The sequence below is a fragment of the Xenopus laevis genome, chromosome 3S (assembly GCF_017654675.1).
Source record: "Xenopus laevis strain J_2021 chromosome 3S, Xenopus_laevis_v10.1, whole genome shotgun sequence".
Taxonomy (NCBI): domain Eukaryota; kingdom Metazoa; phylum Chordata; class Amphibia; order Anura; family Pipidae; genus Xenopus; species Xenopus laevis.
The window spans coordinates 82825130-82850539 of record NC_054376.1 but is presented as its reverse complement, the minus strand read 5'-3'; the positions used below and the strand labels follow the sequence as shown (position 1 = coordinate 82850539).

The 25410-nt window shown below is 39.1% G+C and overlaps 1 protein-coding gene across 19 annotated transcripts in view; it reads right to left on the bottom strand.

Moving 5' to 3' along the window:
• Nucleotides 1–21584, bottom strand: part of nrcam.S (neuronal cell adhesion molecule S homeolog) — a 132659-nt gene extending 111075 nt beyond the window's left edge. For 6 of the 19 annotated variants that reach the window (XM_041588571.1, XM_041588574.1, XM_041588573.1 and 3 more), the window contains exon 1: nt 21365–21582. The gene's annotated coding sequence lies outside the window, so the exon portion shown is untranslated. Of the gene's footprint in view, nt 1–21364 lie in introns of all 19 variants that reach the window. The other 13 variants (XM_041588569.1, XM_041588568.1, XM_041588570.1 and 10 more) reach the window with 3 other exon arrangements.
• Between the last annotated feature and the right edge of the window lie 3826 nt (nt 21585–25410).

Genomic DNA, 25410 nt, shown 5'->3' with positions numbered 1-25410 from the left:
ACCCTGTGTGACCTCACTTCCTGTCTGTACCCTTAAAAGTATGTGATTAATTTGTCTGTTTTACACTTGATAAAGGGCGAGTAGCCCGAAACATGTTGTGTGAACAATAAACCACTTAGCAGTAAATCTGCTTGGCGTGCTTTCTCTCAGTTACTTTGAATCATTATATACGGTAGTTATTGTTCCATATGTTAGAAAATGTATGGGGGAACCAAGGTACCCAAAAAAAAATGTTAAGGACTTTTGCAGGCTATCACTTTGAAAAAAGGAAAAGACGCCAGCATTTTTTCGACTTTTCCACTAAAAAAATATGTTGTAATTAACAGAAGATTGAGGAAGATCTATGCACTCCAGTGCACTTCGCCTGGTCTGAGCTGGCGAAGGCAAGTCTGGCAAAACGTTCAGTAAAATCTGAATTTCATTGAATTTGCGGAGTAACGTCCATTCGCCAGAGCGAACTGTCGCCTGGTGATAGAGTGAGAATGACCGCTAGCGTCTATCTCTTTCGCTAGCGAAGTGATGCCTGTGCCCATTAGTAAATTGGCGATGTCCCTGCAGGCGGTAACTCTAGCAAATTGACGCTAGTGTTAGCCACTTCGCCCTCGAGTACATCTGCCCCTTTCGCTTTCATTCTACAACCAAAAAAAAACGTAATCCTTTTGTTCCATTTCTTGCATGTTTTACATCTATGACCATTTTATTTCATAAAAGAAACATGTTAAACACTGTTAAACTCAATCCAGAACAGGTAATTACTGTTACGAAGGTCTACAAGATATAATTTATTATTTTAACACTTGCAGGCTTTAGTAGTTTGGGACCTTTTCTATTTTCCTTACAAACACTAATTGCCCCTTTCTTGGAATACAAAAGATTTTCGTGGCACCCAAAAAGTTAAGAATATTTCTTTTTTTAGTTCCTTGCTCTTTCACGGAGTTAAATATAACCAATACCATAAATCTCTAAAGCATTCAAGGAAAAAGAATAATGTCATATGACCCCCAATCCCAAAATATTGTGAAACCAAATACTGATTGTAAAATTGCATGCATAATTAAAAGCCAAATAGAAAACAGCAAAGGCTTTGCACTGGTAGGAACAGAGGGATGGGAAAATTCAATCTCTGTAATCTGAGATTCCGCTAAATAAATGGAATTCAGGTGCTCCTTTCTTTAAAACAAAAACCAATTGGTAGGAATTCCATACTGATGTACCTCAGCTCTCTGCTGCCTTTTAGCTTTTTGATTACCTTCCCTTGCTTTCCCACACATTGAGGTCACCTAATAAGCTCAGGACCCTAAATGAACATGTAGATAACAATAACACGTTAGCACAAGCTCTAAGAAAGGAGTAAGCAGCCAGATGTTGTGTAGCTAATTCTAATAGTTACATAAAAATAGAACTCTTGTTAATTAATTGTAAAATACAGTGAGAGGAAACAGAATACTTTAAAGGGGAAAGCAAAGGCACATATACAAGCTAGAGAAAGGGAGACTAAGGGTAATGTCATAAACAGCCAATGCCACCAGTGTAGGCTGCCATTGACTGTAAACAGTGGTCATTGCACACACATAACACATTTCAGCATGAAAAAACTCTGCATTACTGGGCTAAAATCCACCCTGTGTGTATTAAAGGTGGTCAGAATTCCATTTTCTTACATATAGTGCAGGTGATAACAAGGGGTGTTAAAGGGGATGTCTACCTTTTACAAAGTCCTAACACAATGAGCTTTTATTCATATATGCTTTGTATTAAATAAATAATTTAAATATCCTGAACCTACTGTTTCTGTTTCCCCACTATTCCCGTAGCACTCCTGGCATACCCATCTTACCCTGATTATTTGCAGCAAAGTATGTGCACACTAGTAACTAACCATTATCACACACTGTCACAAATATTATTATCCTCCTTTCCATACCATTCAAACAGTAAAACAATCCATTTCATCAGGAAAACTATACAACCGAGCAAGGTAAGTCCCTATAAAATATATTGCATAAAATAGCTGCTTCTAGAGGCGTAACAACATCGAGCCCCCCTCCACCAAAAAAATATTCTGAGTGCCCATAAGGACTTCTGCTCGTACACTCGCTGAGGCACGAGCACATCAATTTAGAGAAAAAGAAAGAGGTGGAGAGGAGGATTTCAACACTATAGAGGAAACAGACCATTTTAGGGGCCCCTTTTCCACAGGCCCCGCATGAATGTGGGGTCTTCTTCCTCTATGGTTATGCCAGTGCCTGCTCCAAGTCAATAAACCATACCCCTGAACAATGTAGGTCTCTATAAAATTATATTGCATAAAACAGATCATATGTAAAACCCTGCTTCATGTAAATAAACCTTTTTCATAATAATACTTTTTTGTTAGTATGTGCCATTGAGTAATCCTAAATAGAAAATTGCCATTTGAAAAAATAAGGGCCGCCCCCTGGGATCCTAGGATTCACGGTGCACACAAAAAAAAACATACACATTAGGTCATGTAGGCCCCTATAGGGTTAATAGGCCCTATAGTGAGTTAATCTTTTCATTCTTTCTTTGGGTTGTTGGGTAAGAGACCCTGTATTAGAATAACCTTTAGCATTATTGGCTGAGAGGTGTAATGACACTCCCCTGCTACACTGCTATATAGTGTGTGTAGTTAGTGGCCACTTTCTCTTTGGCCTGTGGATGGTGATCCAGCTGGGTGTGCTCAGGAGAGCCTGGGCACAGCTAGGCCCAGAAAGGACCATGTGCTTTGGAGAAGAAGTCGGGGACCAGGAAACCCTGTGAATGAGGAATAGTTACACTATGGCAGACTTGTCATAGTCTCTCTACGAGAGAAAGGCAGAGAGATGAAGAGAGAAAGAACAGCTGAAGCTCCAACGAGGATTTGCAGTAAGGAAATAGGTGCTACAGTCACATGAGCCAATTAACAGACAGAGTTCTGTCTTTTGTTTCCACACTTCCTTTTGTTACAGTTAGAGCTGCGGTATTTCTGGTCAGTTGATCTCTGAGGCAGCACAGAGACCATCACAAAATGGTGGCTCAAACTAAAAGACTTGAATTCACAATATGTTCTTGGCTATGATTGCTATATTACTTCTGTCTTTTGTCTGGCAACCAAAGGTAAAGCCCTGTTCATCTTTATTCTCATTAGGCATAGGTCTGGTTGAGAGAAGCAGCACAGCCATTTGCCATAAAATTAATGTGTCCATGCAAACTTAACTTGGGGCCTTAATAATGCGGATATTTAGTCTATAAAGCATTCTTCCTCCTGTCAGACAAACTTGCTTTTCTTCTCCTAAACAAAAGCACAAGCATTGCAATGAGCGTACAACGCGTGTGAAGCATAATTGTAATAACAACTGCACAATTAGGTCAAAGGAGGATGATTATTTGTACTTTTGAATGAACTGGCAAACAGCTGCCCATTTCCACGAACAGAATACTTATACTATAACTGGCTTTTTTCATCTCTAGATTCCTTAAAAACAAATTTGCCATTTGCGTGGTAACTGGAATGTGTGTTTCATGGAAAATGATAACAGATAGAAGTGATTTCTGGATGGGAGTCATATAAATACTGTGCCCTATTTTGGCATCTGCTTAAATCGACCAGTGTTTTGTGACACAAAAAGATGAAATTAAAAAAAAGCTGCTCACTGTAATTCCGGCTTCCTGTGCACAAAAAGGCTACAAATCCAGTCAGACACACACACTGGCATTTTGTGACAGACAATGACGGTAATTCTACTAATCGCCTGAACAAAGAAAGATGTACAATCTGTCAGGATAAAAACAATGCTATGGAGAAGCAGGACAAAATCTTTGCTGAATATGGAAAAGCACAGACAAAGAGTTTACATTCAGCAAAGAATGCTTGCACTGCATCCAGCAAAGAGAAATGAATTTTTAAAAAATATTTGTTTTTCAATGTTACATAAGGTCTCTGCCTTAACCAATACTCTATTGGATTTTTACAGTTAAACTATTTAGTTTGATGTTTGCTGCTGCCTGATATCCATTGCAGTATACAATAATAATGCTATGATAAAACCATGGAATTCCAGGGAGACGTCTAATTACCTTTTATATTTTGGTAAAGGATGCATTAGCTTTTTAGAAAATGTAATGATTGCTGTTATGGAAAACATAAATACAAGTTGTTAAACACATCCATTTGTGTCAGCAGACTGCCGTTGATATCTCATTACTTTAAAAATGCTGCAAACATCAGCTCTGCTGTTATTAAGAATAGTAGTCTTTGGTGGCTAACCACGCATGGAGTAGGAAGCAAGGGACAGAGCGCCGCGCCATCACCCTGTAATAAACCCGGTAACTACACAGGACCAACTCCCCTGAACCCTCACTCAGGTGTGAGAACCTACACTGCCTAACTTAACCCCGAAAATGGGGGGGAAAATAAGCCTGCGCCGCCACGCACCAGGACTGCAGAACAGCAACCCGGACCTTAAAACATTGCATAATTGGGAGTCCATGAATCTGATTTCCGTATATCTTTCACCACAGCCAGAGGGACATGCCCCGGTTCCAATAAAAAAAAAAAAATTTATATCAAAAGATATATGTCCCAAGGCTTGTATTTAGTAAAAAATAATTTATTTATTAAAGTTCATATTTAAAAGTTAGATACACTAACCCCACATGGCCCACCTTACGCGTTTCGTACCCTCCGGCACTTAGTCATAGGTGTCTCAGAGAGGTGTCTCCAATATACTTATAATACTAATTAAAAAATGTGTACCGTTTTTATAAGAAACCTGACTTTATGCAGTGAAATTCTCCCTTCATTTAATGCTGTGGATAGGAATTGTAAGATGGTCCCTAACTGCTGAGCAGGGAAACAATCACACTTAAGAACAGCAAGGGGAGCCCCTGCCTTACTTCCCAGCCATGCAGAACTCAAGCAACTTTGTTTATGACGACCCCTAAGCAGCCCAGATCACACTGAGAATGTGCATAGTCTAAGTCTTGCAAAGATGTTAACAAAGTTACAAGATGGTGACCCCCTGTAGCCAACTTTGAAAGCATATCTGTTTGATTAGGCTTGTGGTGTAGTAAGTTCATGTTTATATTTAGTATACAAAATACAGCAATTCTAGCCTTATTCTATTTTATACTTTACATGCCCTTTAACTGTGCCTCATATCGACAAATATCATTAATAAACGTGGACGCCAAAATTCTAGCCAAAATCCTTGCCCGGAGACTTAACCTGGTAATTGCTAAATTTATCTCCCCTGACCAAACAGGCTTTATCGCAGGTCGCATGACAGATATTAATATCTGAAGACTTTTCACAAACATGACAATAACACATGATAACTCAGGTCAACGGGTCATAGCAGCCCTTGACAATGAAAAGGCCTTCGATTCTGTGGAACGGTACTACCTTTGGGCCACCGTGGAGAACATAGGGATAAAGAAAAATTTTCTAAAATGGATTGCCATGTTATATAAAAATTCATTGGCACAAATTAAAACTAACCAAAACATCTTCTCCCCATTCTGATTCTTTAGGGGTACAAGGCAGGGATGCCCCCTCTCACCCCTACTGTTTTCAATTGCAATGGAACCCCTTGCCTCCCTACTAAAAAACACATTAGAGGTAAAAGGCCTGAGACTAGGACCCATTACAGAAAAAGTGGCCATGTATGCCGACGACACTATATTCTTTTTAGAAAATCCCTATGCAGCCCTAGAAACTCTGGGTTAAAAATCACTTGGGGTAAATCTGTAATTTTCCCCATTGACACCTTCCAACTCGATGGACAAAAGTACAAAGCTATCCTCCATTGAGCTTCTACCTTTAAATATCTTGGGGTACACATTTACAGGGACCTGAACAAATTTGCTAAACTTAACCTTAATCCCCTACTCACTCTGATGGAGAAGAAGAATAAGAAATGTTGTAACCTTCCCCTAACACTCCTTGGCCGAATAAATCTCTTTAAAATTATTCTTTTACCTTAATTTACATATTTATTTCTCCAGGTACCTATCCTAAATCCTAGACAATTTGTTCATAGAATTAAATCCCTATTAAATACAATGTATTGGGGGGCAACTTCCCTTACAACATTAAAACAGCCCTCAGATAGGAGAGGTCTAGCAGCAACAAACATGTTCCTCTATTATTTAGCTACAAAACTGGTTACTGTCTGGAGATGGGCAGCATTGTCTCCCGACATTGAAGTCACAACACTGGAAGCACAACTTGCTAACTCTTATGAAGCCCTAAAAAACCTGTACAGAGGGACCAAAAAACAGGATAAAGTATCTCTATTGATGAAAGCAACTGTAAACAGGCGGCTCTACTCTGCTTTCCTAGAGGGGAAAATTATTATTCTAGCTCCGGGGTAGACAACCCGCAGCTCCGGAGCCTCATGTGGCTCTTCATCCCGCTTGCTGCGGCTCAGTCTTGCGGCTTTGCCTGTCACGTCGTCTATACAGCCCTCGCACCTGCTGGCAGCTCAAAAAGCCACCAACAGGTGTGAGGGTTGTATATACATCCCAGGCAAGACCGAGCCGCAGCAAGATGATTCATCATGGTCCTTACCGCGGTCGCACACTTAAGACAAGAGAGAAGTCTCCAGAGTCCAACTGCAGCAGGTGCGAGGGCTATAGACATGGATGTGACGCATATTTTAATGACGTCTATAGCCCTCACCTTTAAACAGATGAGAACACTAGCATTTAATAGGGCTATCAGTGTTTAATTTATTTCAAAGTAGGCCTACACATTGCACTTTTGTTGTTGTAACAGTTAAAATTAAAAGAAAGGTTAAAACTTTTAAAAGTTTATAAGCGGTGTTATGTTTTGCGGCTCCAGACTATATTTCCTTAGTGGAAGGGGGGCAAAATGGCTCTTTTGATATTAAAGGTTGCTGACCCCTTTTCTTGCTGTACCCCTCTCTGGCACAATCCAAACCTCCCTCAGCTTCCAACATTTGGGCTGACTATGGTATAAAGTATATAGGTCAAATTATTGAACAAGGTGAAATATCTACCTTTAATACTCTTAAGGAAAAATTTAATTTAGGTTTCTCCAATTACGACATGCACCACAAGCTCAACTGGGAAGAGAAAAAATAGACACTGCCCCCCCGAGACTGGAGGAGTTGACATTTGAACCTAGACTAACAAAACCAGTCTTCCAATTCTACTCTCTCTCTTGAACAACCCCGGGAGCCTGTTTTAGACAAATTATATGGGAAATGGAAAAAAGACATTCCCCAACTAACCCCCGAAATGTGGAAGGATTTGGAATCTTATAACTTGGCATTAATTACCTCAAAGGACAAAATGATCCAGTTCAGATACCTCCACAGAACCTATTTAACTCCCGATTGATTACACTTAATCAAACCCTCTATACCAGACACTTGTCCTAAATGTCAACACTCCCGGCCGAAACTCGCACAGGAAATTAGTTCCCTCCTAGCGCTTATTATTCCTATGGACTTAACCCTTCTTATCCTGAATCAGACTGAAGATACAGCCCCAACTATTGCAGAAAGGACACTAATATGTTTTCTCCTTATCCAAGCAAAAAGACTGATAGCACTTAAATGGAAGTCTAAACAACCTCCTACAAAGGAAGATATGGACTCCATGGTATCTGAGCATCTCTTTGCTCTCTTGATTCAGAATGAACAGGAACAATAAGTAATCCTTCTCTTTTTATTCATGCCTGCCCCCCCCCAGCAAGAAACAACAGAATGCATGATTTATTGGGAAAACAGTTCGATAGTTTACTGTATATTTCAGCTGACATAAATGTAAACAGGCATACTTTTGTATTGATATAAAACATGCTTAAACTACATTGCCTTGTACAAAAGAAACTTCTCCTGTATACTTGGCACTGGAAAATATCAACTGATGTTCGATGTATTTTTGCTTTTTGGTTATTGTTTTGTATCAACAAAAAACAATAAAAATCAAATAAAAAAAAAAAGAATAGTAGTCTTTAACTACTGGTGTGTGTATAAATTATACAAATCCCATGATACGGAAATTTTCACTTCCATAAGGGCAGCCATGGTGGCTAGAATGGTGAGATTTGTGGATTGGATTCACTTAAAATGCTGGTTTGCTAGGAAATACAAATACCTGTACCATAGTGTGCAGTGGCATCTTCAATCAAATGAAGGGTTTAAAACAGCAAGTCAACTCTTACCGGTGTGACTGTGAGTTTGAAGTTATATTCCCTCAGTACTACCATTAGCAGAAAGACTAGAAATGCCACAATATCCCCTGAGGGCTTTTATGGGCAGACAAGTGACTTAAGGTGGCCATACACGGGCAGATAAAGCTGCCGTTATCGGTCGTTTGGACCGATTTGACAGCTTATCTGCCCGTGTATGGGAGCTTCCGACGGGTCTTCCCGATCGATATCTGGCCACGATATCGATCGGGAAGGTTGGATTTTTACCCGACCGACCCGTCGGAGCCCCTTGGCGCATCGTAATTCGATTGTTCGGCCATACGGCCGAACGTTCGAATTACCCCCGATATAGCCATGCAGTTAGTGGCATATCGGGGAAAGATCCGCTCATTTGGCGATGTCGCCAAACGAGCAGATCTTTGAGTCTATGGCCACCTTTAGAAAAGTTGACTAAGGTAAAATGCATTAATACAGAGTGAGGTAAGGAAGGTTAAGGGAAAGGGCAATAGGATGAGGTAAGATAGAGGGTGAGGCTAAATTGAAGAATAGGAGAATAAAGGAAACATAAATATAGGGCCCCCAGGTCAGTGTGTAGGAAAGAGTGAATACAGAGAAAAGATAGAGGTGGAAAAACTGAACCAAAACATTTAGGCAACTTTTGAGATAGATACCAAAGCATGAACAGAATAAAGAAAAAGTTAAGAGCCACTTGATGTGTGATTTAAAGCACAAATAATAACTCAAATAGTCAAATCTATTAACAAGAGGCAAAAATTAAAAAAAGAATCCTCAAGACAAACCCTAGGCAAAACTATTAAGGAGTAATGCAATCAGAAGTATAAAGTTTGCCCACTTTTAGTAGCCCATAGCAAACAGTCAAAAGAATGTTTTCATACAGTTGATCAGTAAATGCTATATAGCGATTGATTGCTATGGGTAACTAGACAAACAGCATACTTAAGACTGTTTATTACTACTCAATATAAATTATAATATATATATATATATATATATATATATATATATATATATATATATATATATATATATATATATATATATATATATATATATATAATATAATTAATACCCAATATAAATGCAATTAAACACATGCAAATTATGGGGGGCATAGGATGACAGAAGAATGAATGAGGATATGTGTAAAAATTTAATGTGAGAGTGGAAAATTGTACAAAAAAAAAAAAGTGGGACAGCAGTGAAGTCTATAGCAAGTAGGTAGATCAAAGACCAGTTTAGCACAATGTCCATTTTATTCTTCTCTCTGTTTTGCCAGCAGTGAATAGAAAGGAAAACAATTTCCAGTCATCAGGTTTCCAGGAGAGTAGTGTTACCTCATAACAAGGATGTTAACATCTCTGGTTACCCATCTAAGGAGTAGCATTTAACAAAAAGAGAACTAATGCAATTACATGGTGAATCAAACTCACATTCATCTGCAGGTTACTTAGAATTGTACCATCAACAACTGAATTCATACAATTAGAGGCAACATTTAAAAGAAGGTGATAAAGGGAGCTGCCCTATTTTTTGTGTTCCCTCAATGCAATTTTACACAAGAAGTAACTCACTCTGCGCTTATTCAAACATTAATCCACTGTTTCTCCGGGATTTACAAATTCAGGCAGTTCCAAAGTTGTACAATAATGTCTTACTAAAAGGAGTTGTTTTATGAGATAACATATTCTCAATTTCACATAACTGTATCCAGTGCTTGCTTACACATAATTGGTATTGTATAGAATAGTCCTTGTGTAAAATCATAAATTCCCAAGTATTGGCTGTGGTTAGCACTATTTCCTCAGCACAACCTGCTCTAACCTTGATCCTAATCCCAACCCTTCCAAATTTTCCTTCAGCACAATCCGTGGTTAGTGTATTTTAGGATTAAAGGGACCCTGTGCCAACAATCAAAATCAATACACAAGTACTTTTCTATCTTTTGTCCCTAGCTTATATGAGCATGTTCAAGGAAAACTATATCCCCAAAATGAATAGTTATATCAAATTATGTGGCATAATGACGAATTTTACCAAACTGAAATATATCTTCACGTAAATATTGCTCTCTTACAACTTTTCCATAAAGCCCCAATTTTATGATATTCTGTGTTTTGCCTTAGAGATCATCTGGCCAGAAATACTGCAGCTCTAACTGTAAAGGTCCCCATAGACGCGACGATTCTTCTTGCCGAACGACCGATTTTAGGGAAGCCCGACCAATCCTTCGAAATTATCGTGCGGTTAGTGGTATTCGAACGATCGTACATCTTACGATTTTTCGGCCGACATCTGTCGGGAAATTGATCGGCCAGGTCAAAAAATCGGTCGGTCCCAGTGCAATCTCTCTATGTTTGCAGGGCCAAGCAGGCAGCTCCCCTTTGTTTTCCTGGTAAATTGGTCTTTTTAGTTGATGGTAGATTCGTACGATCGTACGATCGTTCTGAGAAGATCGTGGTCTCACGATCAGGATCTGATCTTTTAAAAATCTCAACATCTATGACCAGCTTTACAGGAAGAAGTTTGAAAGCAGAAGACATAACTTAGTCCATTAATAGGCACAGGTAACCTAACATGTATGGTTTGTATGCACCATGAATTGTATTGTCGGATCCCAGGGAGTGGCCCTTATTTCTAAAATGGCGATTTTCTATTTAGTATATTATTATTATTATTATTATCATCAAACTGGTTTATTTACATGAAGCATGGTTTTACACATAAGCTGTTTTATGCAATATAATTTGAACAATCTTCGTGGGGGCATAGTTTCCCTTTCAGCTAACAGTTCCAAAGTCCTCCTGGGTGGTAATCCCATTATGGTAAAGATTTATAGGCAATTGTGGACCCTGTGATCCTTTGGAGAGAAACAAATTAAATGAAATACCCATTTTCCCCAGACAACTACTTCCTTTTCTGTTTGTTTCCACTGTCACTTCCTCCTTGGACACATTTTGCATGCACTCACTTCAGAGTACAAATATGCATAGGAATTACAGTAGTTGTGCTGCACTCTGGGGAGGTGCACTGCTCATAAAGTGGGAGTACATTTTTCAACATAGAGAGAGATATTGGCAAAACCAGTGTGCATTTCTGTTGCTGCATAACCCACCCAGCCACAATGTTGCTATGATATTTCTCCTGCATATTTACAGCAAATTATTTATATCTCTCTGTAATATATCTACTAGTAGATGTAATGTCCAGTTAACAGAGGATGCCAAGTGTATGGGGGTGCCTGAGCTTATCATATTGTAATTGTGACACAAACTGAGTAAATGATCAGCTCTGACCTTTTCTGCAGCTTTCATCAAGCTGTATATCACTCCCACATTGCATGGAGAATGAGAAGGGCTGTGCCAATAGAACTTGAAAGGTAAGGCTGTTGGCTTTATAAGTGGCACAGAAGGCCTATGCCCTACTGCAAATTAATTGGACTTTGGCATCTAGCTGCCCTTAATTGTGGAAAAATATTATTTACAAAACATGTGTATATGCCAGTTATAACTGCACTTTAACCCTTTGCAACTCAGGGAATATAAATGTACAATGCTCACATACAAATACAGTAAATGCATACCAGTGCAATTCAGTCTATATCTGAAATGAAACCTAATCTATGCTGTGCCATGGGTTGACTAGCAATGCACAATGTAGAAAAATCAAAGCAGTCTGACCCTCCTGAAAAAGGAAAAAGAAAGAAAGATCAAAGCAGTCTGGCAGGCAAACATTTTAATTTGTAGCAACAATTATATAAAATTATATAAGTGGTGTCTGGGTCGAGAAAATTGTTGCAAATTAACTAACAGACATGTAATTGATCCAAAGTCACCAGAGAGCATCTTTATTTAGCGCTTAGCATTTTTTTATACCTGTTTATATTATTTTTCCTATCCAGTTTGTCAGGTAAGATTTGCAAGCAGATTTTCTATAAACCCATTTCAGTTCCAACCATCAGTACTGGTCTCTTGTACATGCTGTGTTGCCATTTCTCACCTCACAGACCTAAAACTTCCATAGATCACACAAGTACTTAAGACTATATAATTCACATATCGACAATCAAGCTGGAGTCTCTTTTCAGTGTTCCTCAACTCTGACCCAGCTCTACCCTTCCTCCAGTGAAAGGAAAAAGACAACAGCCCAGCAAGTGGGACATGCAAAACAGACCTTCTTTGTTCGTTCTTTTTCTCGGGCTCTTTTCTTTGGAGGTAAATAAGAGAAAAGGCTTATCCAGCCTTTAAGGGACTCACATAAAGCCGGGCACCAGCTTGAGCCTACCTTACTGACAAGTTCTAAGGTTTTCATCTGATGTTTAGAAAAATGTGAAACATGACTGGGATTTCTGGAGGAGCAGAAGTAATGGCGCTACATGTGTTCCTTCTTGCCAACTCTGGGTTTATGATCCTGTAACTTCAGGAGATGCAGTAATCATTGCTTTTTGTGTCCTATACAGTGAACTGCAGCATTGCTGAGCTATATACTAAACCCAAATTAGCAGTACATCTCTAGTTTTCTATGAGCAATACTAGCATGCAGACTGGGAATGATGTATGCTGCATTGTTTGAATACTTAGCCCACTGACAACAATTTCACATCCATTACATCTTTCCTACATCCCAATGACCTCCCACAGTATTCCCTCAGCACGCTCTGGCTGTGGTCTCAATTCCCAAGCTTTCACTTTCTCCTTACTAATCAAAGAGTGCAGTCTGACCCAGACCTATACTGCACAGACACACAGCCAAGAAAAACACATTAAGCTATAATAAAAAAATAAAAAAAAAAAGGTTAAAAGGAAAAACGAAAGGTATAAAGCATAATGTGAAATACATAATTTCTCTCTATTGAGATGCAAATCCATGGATCACAGCTTTTTGATAGCTCCTCTGCCATTTGCACTTTGAACATAAAATTGCTTGATCTTTTCAATTTTTAATTTTAATAAAAAAAAAACTTCTCCAGCCTTTTCTTTTTGAAATGTATGAGACAAATGTGTCATTTAAAGTGATACCAAGTCTCTTTGCAGGAAATGGCTTTGTAATTAGAATATAAATGCTTGATATTATTCTCCCTTTTAAAAGGTTTGTGAAAATGATCTAAGGAGGGGTGGAACTCTGCATATAGATGTAAGGATATAATGGATCTGCCCAGCAGACTTCCCTGGTGCACTTTAACTGAAACAGCTTCTGTAGAGAATACAAAATTGGATCTTGTTTTTATTTTCACTAGCAACCTTTTGTACTCTCTAGCTGGCCTTTTCTTTACAAATTAGAGACGGTGGGTGCATTTACATGCAAATCTTTCCATTAGAAGCCTTTAGTAAGATTAACCAAGTGCATGGATTGCATCCATATAGCATATACCAATTTAAAGGTTAGCAGAAAGTTTGGTTAAGGCTATGAACTTTTCATTAAAAAGGCAATTGACTGTCTTGTCTTACATTTGTCTTTTTCATTCATCTGTTTCTATGAAAACTTTTGCAAAGAGAACAGCCATGTACATCTAATATTCTGCACTCAGATCTCCTTGCCCTCACATTCCAGTGCTCTAATGTCTGGCCACAAGGCCACATCACTTCCCATTACAGTTATGGATTACTTTATCTGGAAACCGGTTATCCATAATGTTTTGAATTATGGGAAAGTGTCTCAACTTAGGTTCATTTTAAGCACATAATTTTTAATTTTAAAAATGATTTCCTTTTTATCTACCAGAGTCTCCTGTAGGCTGCCTGTCCGCATAGGCCCCCCATCTTTCTGAGAGCTGCTGACTTCGGGAAGGCATGGACGTTTAAGGGACCCTGGCCACCAATTTTCTCATAATATGAGGGGGGGTGGGCCACCAATTATTTTTTTGTCATGTGGGGTCCTAGCCACCAATATTTTTTAGTGGGGCCCTGGCCACAAATGTTTTTTTATGGGGGGCCCTGACCACCAATATCTTTTTATTTTTTATTAACATGTGGGAACCCTATCCACCAATATTTTTTTTGTTTTTTTACTGTGTGGTGGGGGGCGGACCTGTGGGGGTGGGGAGGGCGGACCTGTAGGTGGGGCTTGCGGTGGGTGCAGCCCAGGGGGCCCAGGAAATTTTGTCGTATGGGTCCCTGCGATTTCTGATGGCGATCCTGCGCATCGGAACTACCAATTGTCCATCACAGTCCATAATTTACTCCCCCCGAACATTTTAAATGCTTGTGCTGCTCTCCAACTTTATTACATTTGAATGTGGCTCAGGGGTACAAAAGGTTGGGGATCCCTGGTTTAGATTATAGGTTATCGAAATCTTTAAGCTCAAGCCTCCCTTGGAGGTCTAAGATTTAGTCAGAAAGCCCTTCGTTCATAACAAAAAAAAATCCATACCTCCCAACTGTCCCGTTTTTGGAGGGACAGTCCCTCTTTTGACAGCTCAACCTGCAGTCCCTCATTTATACTGGAATGTCCCGTTTTTCTCTGCACTGAACAGCCAGAAACATAAACAAAGTTTCTAACTTAATTGGCTTTTGGCAGAGAGCCCAGAACAGCCACAGCAGAAGATAAGACACTTTTGTAACAATTTCTAGATAAGAAAATAAGTAATAGTAACAATATAAGATAACAGGTCCCTTGGAAAAAGTTAGACCCACAGCTAAAAGGGCAGTTCACTTTAATTAGCAAAACTGTAATAACTGGAAAAAAACCCACAGAAATATGTTCAAACTTTCATAACCTGCCAAATTTGGTAAACTGAACATAGTAATTAGGGGGTGTGGCCACAAAATGGGCGTGACCAAAGAAAATTTTGCACAGCAACTTTTTTGTCCCTCTTTTTATTTCCAAAATGTTGGGAGGTATGAAAATGCTTTAATTAAACAGTAAAAATAAAATTATCACTCTACACACTAAACAAGGCACAAGAAATGTGTTTGTAAGAAAAGCAGTGAATGGGAGAAAAGCTTTAATTTTATTTGCACTAATGGCCACTATTACACTGGAAAGTAAGAAGTAAATAAATGACTAAATAAGATTATACGTGATGGAACGCCTGACTCTGCTGAAATCAATATTTATTGCCTCCTTTACATTAGAGTCAAAGCCATAAGATGTATATCCTACATGAACAATAGGGAAAATAAGTCACAGTGAAGAAATTAGAGACCTGAATGGCTAAATCAGAAATAGGGTAAACATCACAGTATATTAAGAGATGAGGCTAATTTACAAACATAGGTGCTAAATTGCACAAGTGTAGTTGCCAAAAGCATTAATCAGTAATTAGGTCTGAACAATCTCTACAACATGGAAATTGAAAGGCCCAATTTGATGTTATTGGGAACTGTACTTGCGCAAAAAAGGACCCATAAAATACATTCTAAACAATAAATTGATTACAGAGGTTTAGTCTGTGGGATCCGTTATCCGGAACCTCCTTTTCCAGAAAGATCCGAATTTCGGAAAACCCATTTCCCAAAGAATAAATTTTATCCAAATAATTCACATTTTTATAAACAATTTCCTTTTTTTTTTATAATAATAATAAAACAGTACCTTGTACTTGATCCAGACTAAGATATAATTAATACTTGTTGGGAGCAAAACCAGCCTATTAGGTTTATTTAATGTTTATATGATTTTTTTGTCAATTTTATGTATGCAATTACGGAAAGATCCATTATCCAGAAAGCACCAGTTTCCAAGCATTCTGGATAACAGGTGCCATAGCTTTACTTTCAAGCTACAATCACAGGCCACAAAGTACAACACAAAGCAAGAATAGAAGTCTAGTTTGAAAGCAAGCATCTCTTCCTAGTTCTGTCAGATTACTAACACATCACCTGAGACAGCAGCTCTGGCCCAAGGCTGTAGCAGCATAGAGCATTTCATGAATAAGAAAAGTGATGCAGTTCATTGTGACAGAACCAATATATAAAAGGAATGATCCTGCAAATCTCAGGCATGTAAGGGGTCAGGAATGAGAACTGATACATTGAAAACATTATTTGGGATAGAGGTAAAATAATAAAATGCAGTGTTCCCCCAAATGATCAGAAAATGCAATAATAATAACTCCTGAAGTACATGGTGTAGTACTGTTCTACATTCCTGTATCTCCATGATAAAGGTAATACTAGCCAGAACTTTGTAATTTAATCATTGATTGAGGCTTGTTCAAAAATAATAGCTGTGTTCAAAATAATACTGCAATAGCTTGTTCCAAATAATAGCAGTGTGGAGTTCAATTATTAAGGTCATTAATTCTGTTAAAAAACAGGACTCAATTGCGGCCCTTATTTAAGGAAGGAATGCAGCAAATGTTGTGCATGCTGGTTATAGAGCATTTCACTCTGAGTTAAATGGGCCATTCCAGATGTTTTGTTCAGAACAGCTTTTTTTGATTATAAAGTTAATCGGAGAGGGAAAAACATATAAATATATAAGAAGTGCAGGAATTGATAGGCTGCTCTGCTAAAATGGTTTCAAATGCTTTAAAATGGCAAACAAAACCTGAAAAACGTGGAAGAAAACATAAAACTGCCATTTGAATGGAGAGAAGGATAGCCAAAATGGCAAAGGCTCAGCCAATGATCAGCTCCAGGAAGATCAAAGAAGGAGTAAAGTTACCTGTGAGTACTGTTACAATTAGAAGACACCTATGTGAAGCCAAGCTATCAGCAAGAAGCCCCCGCAAAGTCCCATTGTTAAAAAAACACATGTGCTGAAGAGGTTACAGTAAGCCTATTTATCGCATACCAGGAATCATGGATCAGTTTCAATACATCAAAAAACTTGAAGAGGTCACTTTGCCTTATACTGAAGAGGAAATGCCCTTGAAATGGGAGTTTCAACAAGACAATAACCCCAAACACACCAGTAAACAAGCAACATCTTGGTTCCAGACCAACAAGCTTGAGGTTCTTAATCAGACCGTAATCAAATAGAAAACGTGGGGTGACATTAAAAATGCTGTTTCTGAGGCAAAACCAAGAGATGCAGAAAAAATTAGAAATGTAACAGGTGCCAGGTTCTCAGAAACAGTGGTTATACATATTCTGTAAAGGAATAACACAAATTTTAAATTTTTCTTCATATTTTGATTTGAATCGAATGTGCAATGTTCCAATGCATTTGGCATGTATGAGGATGTTGAGCTTTATTTACTTTTTAAAAAATGCTGCTATTATTCTGAAAACAACCATAAATATGGCCCTTAATTAAGAAACTTGTTGCTGCACTCACACAACCTACATCAGTAGCTGGAACTTTTAATCGAGCTATAGATAGATTGGGTACATCTGCAATTCATATAACGGAATAGGAGCATCTCCTGATTAATGCCACATTACAAATACTACTTATTAGAAATGTTAGACAGAAGTGTTACAAATAAGTTCAAGTAGTCTTCATTAAATAGCATCCAAGAATGTTGCCGTTTCCTGTATGTTACATTGTAAAACTACATACAGAATATTTGTCAATAAAAGGTAAGGATATGATTTGGCTACAAGCAGCAGAATGCACCCAGTAAGTAGCAGATTTACAAACTTTAGAGAATTGAGTCTATGGCACAAAATGACTCCCTGAACTTTCTGCAATAGATTGCTTTGCCTTTATTCTGAACTGCTGAAAATAATTGTCTTTTTTTCCCACAAGTGGGGTTTTGCCAAAATAAAAAGCTTGCCAGATTTTATGTATTTCTGCCAAAAACCAGCTCATGGGGGGGGGGAACAGTATTTAAAAGAAATGGTTTTGAAGCAAGCCAAAGCAATGAATGGCAGAAAACAGAAGTGATGGAATTATATTTTCTGAGGTAATTTTGTTTTAATACGACCCTCAAGAGTTTACAAATCTGCCCCTTGGAACTCCATAAAGTCAAGCTGTAGGTGTCTGAAGAAAATGCTACTTATTGCAACGCTGGACCTGCTCAGGCTAAAGGCTAACCATCTCTCTGTTGCATGCTTTGTAATGGCTACTGTGTAACAATATTGAAATACAACTTCTTCCCATTTCTTGCCTTTTGATTGCAGTACTTGGCATTGTCTTACACAGTGATATCCAACTGGAGGCCCACAGGCTGGATGTGGCACTCAAAGAGATTTTTATAGTCCCCAAGCTGCATGCCAACTTGAAGCATTCACTAAAAATCTATTCTTAGCCTTGTTAAGTTTGGCAAGTGAATCAAAATATAATTTAGATGTGCCAGTTCCAGTGCCTTACAAATTCTAAGACTAAGAATTCAATGTTTCGCTCTATTAATGCACAGGAAATGGCTAAAGTGTACAAATATACAACGATTTCATGCAACCCAGAGCAATCAAATTAGTTAATAATGGTTAACGGGATGTCATGGGAAAAAATGTTTTTTTCAAATGCATCAGTTAATAGTGCTGCCCCAGCAAAATTCTGCATGGAAATCCATTTCTCAAAAGAGAACAGATTTTTTTTTTTATTATTTAATGTTGAACTCTGACATGAGGCTAGACATATTGTCCAACTGTCCCCAGTCATATGATTTGTGCTCTGATAAACTCCAATCACACTTTACTGCTGTACTGCAAGCTGAAGTGATATCACCCCCTCCCTTTCCCCCCCCAGCAGTCAAACAACAGAACAATGGGAAGGTAACCAGATAGCAGCTCCCTAACACAAGATAACAGCTACCTGGTAGAATTAAGAACAACACTCAATAGTAAAATCCAGGCACCACTGCAAAACATTCAGTTACACATTCAGTTACATTGAGTAGGAGAAAAAAACCACCTGTCAGAAAGCAGTTCCATCCTAAAGTGCTGGCTCTTTCTGAAAGCACATGACCAGGCAAAATGACCTGAGATGGCTGCCTACACACAAATATTACAACTAAAAAAAAATACACTTGCTGGTTCAGAAATTAAATGTTATATTGTGGAGTGAATTATTTGCAGTGCAAACAGTGTAATTTAGAAATAAAAAAAGATATCATAAAAATCATGACAGAATCCTTTTAATATCCTAAATCAAGGCTTCATTTACAATTGATACTTTCAACTAGCCTTAGTTTGACTTGCGTCAGTCCATCACCATTCAAGTCTATAAAAACCTTAAAAAACCTTAATAACAATGTGCATTTAGATCTATCAGATTCTTTGGGTCTCCAACGTGTTGTAGCCTCCGTCTACCCTAAGCAACTGGACAGACAGTTCCATTTCAAGAAGGCATATCTTTGGCCATCTGCACATGGGAGTTTCGATATGGATCATAACTGGTGATCACTTTGCAATACGACTGCATACATGCTGGCAACTACAAGTAAATGCGATAGGTCTTATGGGGGTAATTCAAACAGCACCGCTGCACAGTTGAGTCTCTAAATACCTGGTGAATACCCTAAACAATACAGTATGTTTATAATGAAATTTTAGCATGATGCAGATGCTAGCATTTTAAAGCAACATTTACCATAAAGTAATGTGTAACTTGTTACTGCTCAGCAAATAAATGTCTTTTCGTTCTGCAGTGAACAGGTTCAGAGTTGTAACTATCTGCTTGTTGTTCTCAGACCCTAGTTACTGGGCAGGTTGAAATGAATAGTTGGATGATGAATGGGGGAAATCTGGAAAGAACGTAATGAAGATAATGATAACGATCATTTCAATTGTACTGATAGGTTTGAGAGAGACTTAACAGAAAATGAAACACTTTAAAAATAGAATTAATTAAAACTTAAACCCAACTTCAAATGACCACAAACTCTGGGTATAGATCACTCTAACAGTTAAAGTTTCATGTGGCTTTTACTATTCAATGAATTTATTTAATCCACGTTAGTGTATAAACAGACGGAATGAAATCTCATTTCTTTTGACATTACTTCTATATACACATATAGGAGGATAGAGGTTGTGGGTATGGCTAAGCTGAATATATAATGATAATGATGAAATAATAAAACATTACTGACTCTGAAAAGAAATGTGGATATTTCTTATGAAGAAAAAAATCCATGGAAGTCTTACAGTATTGCCATGATTTGCTGGGGGCTGCACAGCCCCTACAGTGATATGTGTGCACTGAGCCTACCAGAGTATTAAAGCAGCACTGCAGTATACATAAAAGTCAGCAGAGTTAACAAGGCCTAAAGGCATGAGACACACCAAACCTTTAAAGATGGGGTGAATCAAGGCACACTAACAAGACAAAAACAACATTTGATTGAGAGCAGTCTTATATATTGACTGTAATTTAGCTATTATAGTGGTATTTTTTTAACAGACAACTGTAGAACTATTATGACAGGACACATTATGTGAGATATTAGGCAGAGCTGGTCCCGTGACTACAATACATTACACTTCTCAGCTTCCCAGCCATTATGTAGACTCCATGAATGTGGATAGTGGTACTTCCTAGGATGCAGCAAGCATCAGTAGTAGCACTTGGTGCATTCAGACACACCCATACAAGAAACAGGCTGTTCTCCTTCTACCCTATCTTAGTGCATGCGAATATTCCCTTGACTTGATAAGTGATCTGCTATAGTCTATACCAAAGATCAAATATGCTCCAAATCCACACACAGCTTATTTATGAAAAGCACAGGAAACACCAAACCAAACTAAGGGCCAGGAATTATTTCCAGATCTTAAGAAGTGGATGATTTTATAATGTATGTTGGATAGTGTACAGTGCCTATACTTAGGGTTAGGCAACATCAGCGGCTGCAGAACTACAGCTCTCACATATTGACAGGCCAGCTATTCTGCTGAGGGTGAAGATACTGCTTTTCTCCTACAGTAACTCCAGTCTTGCCTGTCTGTCCCTGATCCAGATCACATGGATGCGCAAAGAACCTGCCTATTAGTCTAACATCACGATGGCCTCTCCTCCAGCCAGATCCATTAGTAGAGTTGTGTCCATATGTGACCAGCAGCAGCAGTGGGGAAGCCCAGTCCGTGTGGGTTCCACTTCCATCAGACATTATGCAGGAATGTTGTGCTGTGGGAGCAAGAGATGCAGCACCGGGCTGAGCACAAGAAGTAAAGAGATTAGAGCCCGTCTGTATGAAGCATCTGTTGCCCTGCAGCGCTTGTCTCCTATAGGGCAGAATTGCCAGAGCTAGTGACAGCTCCCTCCCACCCAACACTCACAGCAGACAGGTGTATAGTGGATACAGCCGCCTACAAATCCCGACAATCCCCTTACCTCTATGGCTGCATCCAGAGCGCCCCAGTGCCCGGATATCAGATGGTGAGGGTTGTACGTGGCGCTTTGCTCTCAGTCACACACAAACAATCGCGTCTCTCTGCAGCCTGACTTCCAACAGCAGCAGCAGCAGCAAACAGCATCCTCCGCACCGAGCGCGCCGCCGACTCCAGATCTCACCTCCCTCCTCCCGCTGCCCAAGGAGCAGTAACGCGCGTGCCAGGCCAGAGGCGCGTTCGTCACACTTGAGTGGCAGCTGCTGGCTGTCTGCGCGTCTTCTTATTGGGCTCTGAGCTCTGCACCCTCCCCCTGCGCTCATGTGCAAGTAACTCAGTAATAATAAAAGTGTAGCACAAGTGTCTCCAATAGGAAAACTGGTTACTGTGTATATGTTACTTGTGATCCCATTATGAACACCAGAATGGATACTTTGGAGCAGGCCTGGACTGGCAATCTGTGGGTTCTGGCAAATGCCAGAGGGGCTGATATAAGGTGCCATAGAAAGTCAGTATTTAGTGGGCTGGTAGGTGCTGTTTGGGCTTCCTTGTGGGCTGATTGGGCCTCTGTGTACTTGAAATGCCAGGGCCTATTTTTATTCTCAGTCCGGACCTGCTTGGGAGATCCACTAGATACGAAGCATCTTCTATGTGGCACACTTCAGCAGTTTCAAAATACTACTTAATTATTCTATTAAATTACTATTTTATGACTTCATGGTGTTTATCATATTCTAACACTTGTCCTAAGGACGGGGGACCAAGTACCCACCAACCAGAGCTCTTAAAGAAAAACTTTAGAATGAAGACGCCATGATGAAAAAGAATGAAGAAGACACATCGGAATAGAATGAAGAAGCCATGATGAAAAAGAACGAAGAAGACACATCGGAAAAGAATGAAGAAACCATGATGATGAAAAAGAATGAAGAAGCTTTTGCTGAAAAGAACGAAGAAGCTGTCACCGGAGAAGAAAGAAGAAGACTGGTTGCAGAGGGTAAGTTTCACTGAACACCGATGCAGGGGGCACTGGCACCCTTAGTTTTTTTAGATTTGTAGGGGGTCATGGCCACCAATATTTTTTTAACTTGTAGGGGCCCCTGGCATTAATGTTTTTTTTAATTTGTCAGGACCCTGGAACCAATTTTTTAGTTTGTACCAAATTTTTAGCCTGCCCACCAATGTTTTTTTTTAACTTGTACGGAGCCCTGACATTAATGTTTTTTTATAACTTCTTGTGGACCCTTGCACCGATTTTTTTAACTAGTAGGGGGCCCTGGCCAACAATTTGTTTTTAACTGGGGCGGGTCTCTGGCCACCAAAATTTTTTTAAAGCTTGTACAGGGTTTGGGATTTATTAAACCCCAATGCTGCTAAAAAAAATACTCCATCTCAAACCTGCCGAGTTCATGTAGAAGTAAATGGCAGATGTCAATTGTGCACTTACAGCAATTTGTTCGAGTTGGCCCCTGGTACCTGACTTCAGCTTTCCCCAGCCTGTCCTATCAGAAAAAAAGGATAAGGTTTTCCCTTGTTGGAGGAGTGCATGATGTAAATGAAGGGTGCAGTTGGTGTCCTCCAGCTGTCATATTGGCGCTGGCACTGACTCTCCAGGTACCTAGAATTTACAAATGGGGTAGGATTAACACTCTGTTACAAAAGTTATAGTATATCATACTAAAGGTTTTGCATGTCTCCAGCCTTTCACTGACTGAACTTGAAATGATGGCAAATAAATTGCTATAAGCCACATGTAGCTGCTGCTGGAAGGACTTGAGGTGATACACCAATAAATAATAGGATTCAACATCCTTGCAACAGGATCTTGACAAACTGGCAATCTGGGGTGGTTTGTGGATGCACACCTAAGGCCAATTTCAAAAAGCATCCACAAACCCCCCCATAAACTGGCAATCTGGGCAGCTAAGTGGCAGATGAGATTCAATGTTGATAAATGTACCTGGGATGTAAAAATATGCAAACCACATATACACTTAATGGGACTGAACTAGATAAATACTTAATGGAAAGGGACCTTGGAGTCCTTGAAGTGGCGTAACTAGACATTACTGGGCCCCACAGCAAATTATTTTTCAGGCCCCCAAAATGTTTCGAGATTGACATGTTTTACCAATATTTATTGAAACTGTATATGAATTAGGGCCTCATGGGACCCCTATACCTCTTGCCCCCCCCCTGCAGCCGCAGTGTCTGCTTCCTCTGTAGTTACACCCCTGAGTCCTTGTAGATGATAAACTTGGCTGTAGCAAGCAATTCCAGTCAGCAGCATCAAGGGCAAATAAGGTCTTGAGCTGTATTAAAAGGGGCATAGAGTCACGGGAGGAGGGGGTCATTCTTCCACTGTATAGAGCACTTGTAAGGCCCCATCTAGAATATGCCGTACAGTTTTGGTCTCCATCACTCAAACAGGACATTATTGTATTAGAGAGGGTACAGTGAAGGGCAACTAAGCTGGTAAAAGGTATTGAAAATCTTAGCTATGAGGAAAGACTGGCCAAATTGGGGATGTTCACGCTGGAGAAGAGGCGCTTAAGGGGTGATATGATAACTATGTATAAATATATAAGGGGATCATATATTAATCTCTCTAATGCTTTATTTACCAGTAGGTCTTTCCAGCTGACACAAGGTCACCCATTCTGATTAGAAGAAAGGAAGTTTCAGATAAATATTCGGAAGGGGTTTTTACAGTGAGAGCTGTGAAGATGTGGAATTCTCTCCCTGATATCAGTCGTACAGGCTGATACATTAGATAGCTTTAAAGAGATGCTGAAATCAGAAAATAGCCAACGAAATGCAGATGCACACCTGGTCCCTCTTTCAACGTTCACGGTGCATGGAACGGCACCTCCAATAAATGGTACATAAATAGAATTAATCCAGCACACGAAATCTGCTCAAGGATTATTACCCATGTTTAATGCCAAGCCAAACAGGTTACAACGTTGCGGGGGCGTACCCCTTCTATTTACGAAATCAGAAAATAACCTTTTTTATTATCTATCATAACATTGTCTTTGAATGCTATTTATAATTTTGCCATAAAAGTATTTGCCTGATGCTTTTACATTACCTTTCTTACTACCCCGTTCCTCTATGAGGGGCTGCCATATTTGTGCAACAGTAGTCCATTACCACTAGAAACTCTAACTGACAGGTTAAGAAGGGTCAGTCAGGTTGGCAAAACAGTCAGGTTTAGGAACTTCAAGTTACAATTACTTGCAAAAAATGATCAACGACCTATAGGTTACTTTTAATGTAGATTAATATTTTGAAAAGAAAATTTTTAATGTCAGTATTAGTTTAAGAAGGGGTTGGATGGCTTTTTAGCAAAGGAGGGAATACAGGGTTATGGAAGATACTTCATAGTACAAGTTGATCCAGGGACTAGTCCGATTGCCATCTTGGAGTCAGGGACGATTTTTGTTCCCCCTCTGAAGCAAATTGGAGAGGCTATAGTGTTTTTTTGGGGGTTTTTTTTTGCCTTCCTCTGCATAAACTAGCAGTTACGCAGGTTATATATAGACTAAAAAGGTTGAACTTGACAGACGTACGTCTTTTTTTCAACCTAACTTACTATGTAAAAACATATTGAAATGGGCTTTAATTAACCATATTTGCAATTAGCAAACATTTTGTCTAAGCTGAGTTTCCGTTTCATCACTACTACTGCTTTTATATTGGAATAGTACTCGCTGAACTTTGGAAAATAACATTGATTTTAAACTTGCTTTATTCATTTTATAATTTTTCCTTTTCAGTTTTTCCAACTTCGGTGACCACCATTTCAGTAAGAGATAACAAATGTTCTGTTTATTCTTTTCTCTGAAGACTTTATAATTGCATTTGTTACTGAGCAAAAACAAGTGTTCGTGATTTTAAAACTTTCTTATATTTTAAAAGAATAGTCATCTGGGCTTTCTACTGCTTCAACGGCTGCATGGCTCTACATAAAAATCTCCAGCCAATCTGAGCTTCTCAGCTCTCTCAGACTGAAGGGAAAGCAGGTGGTCCTGACTCCAGATGTTG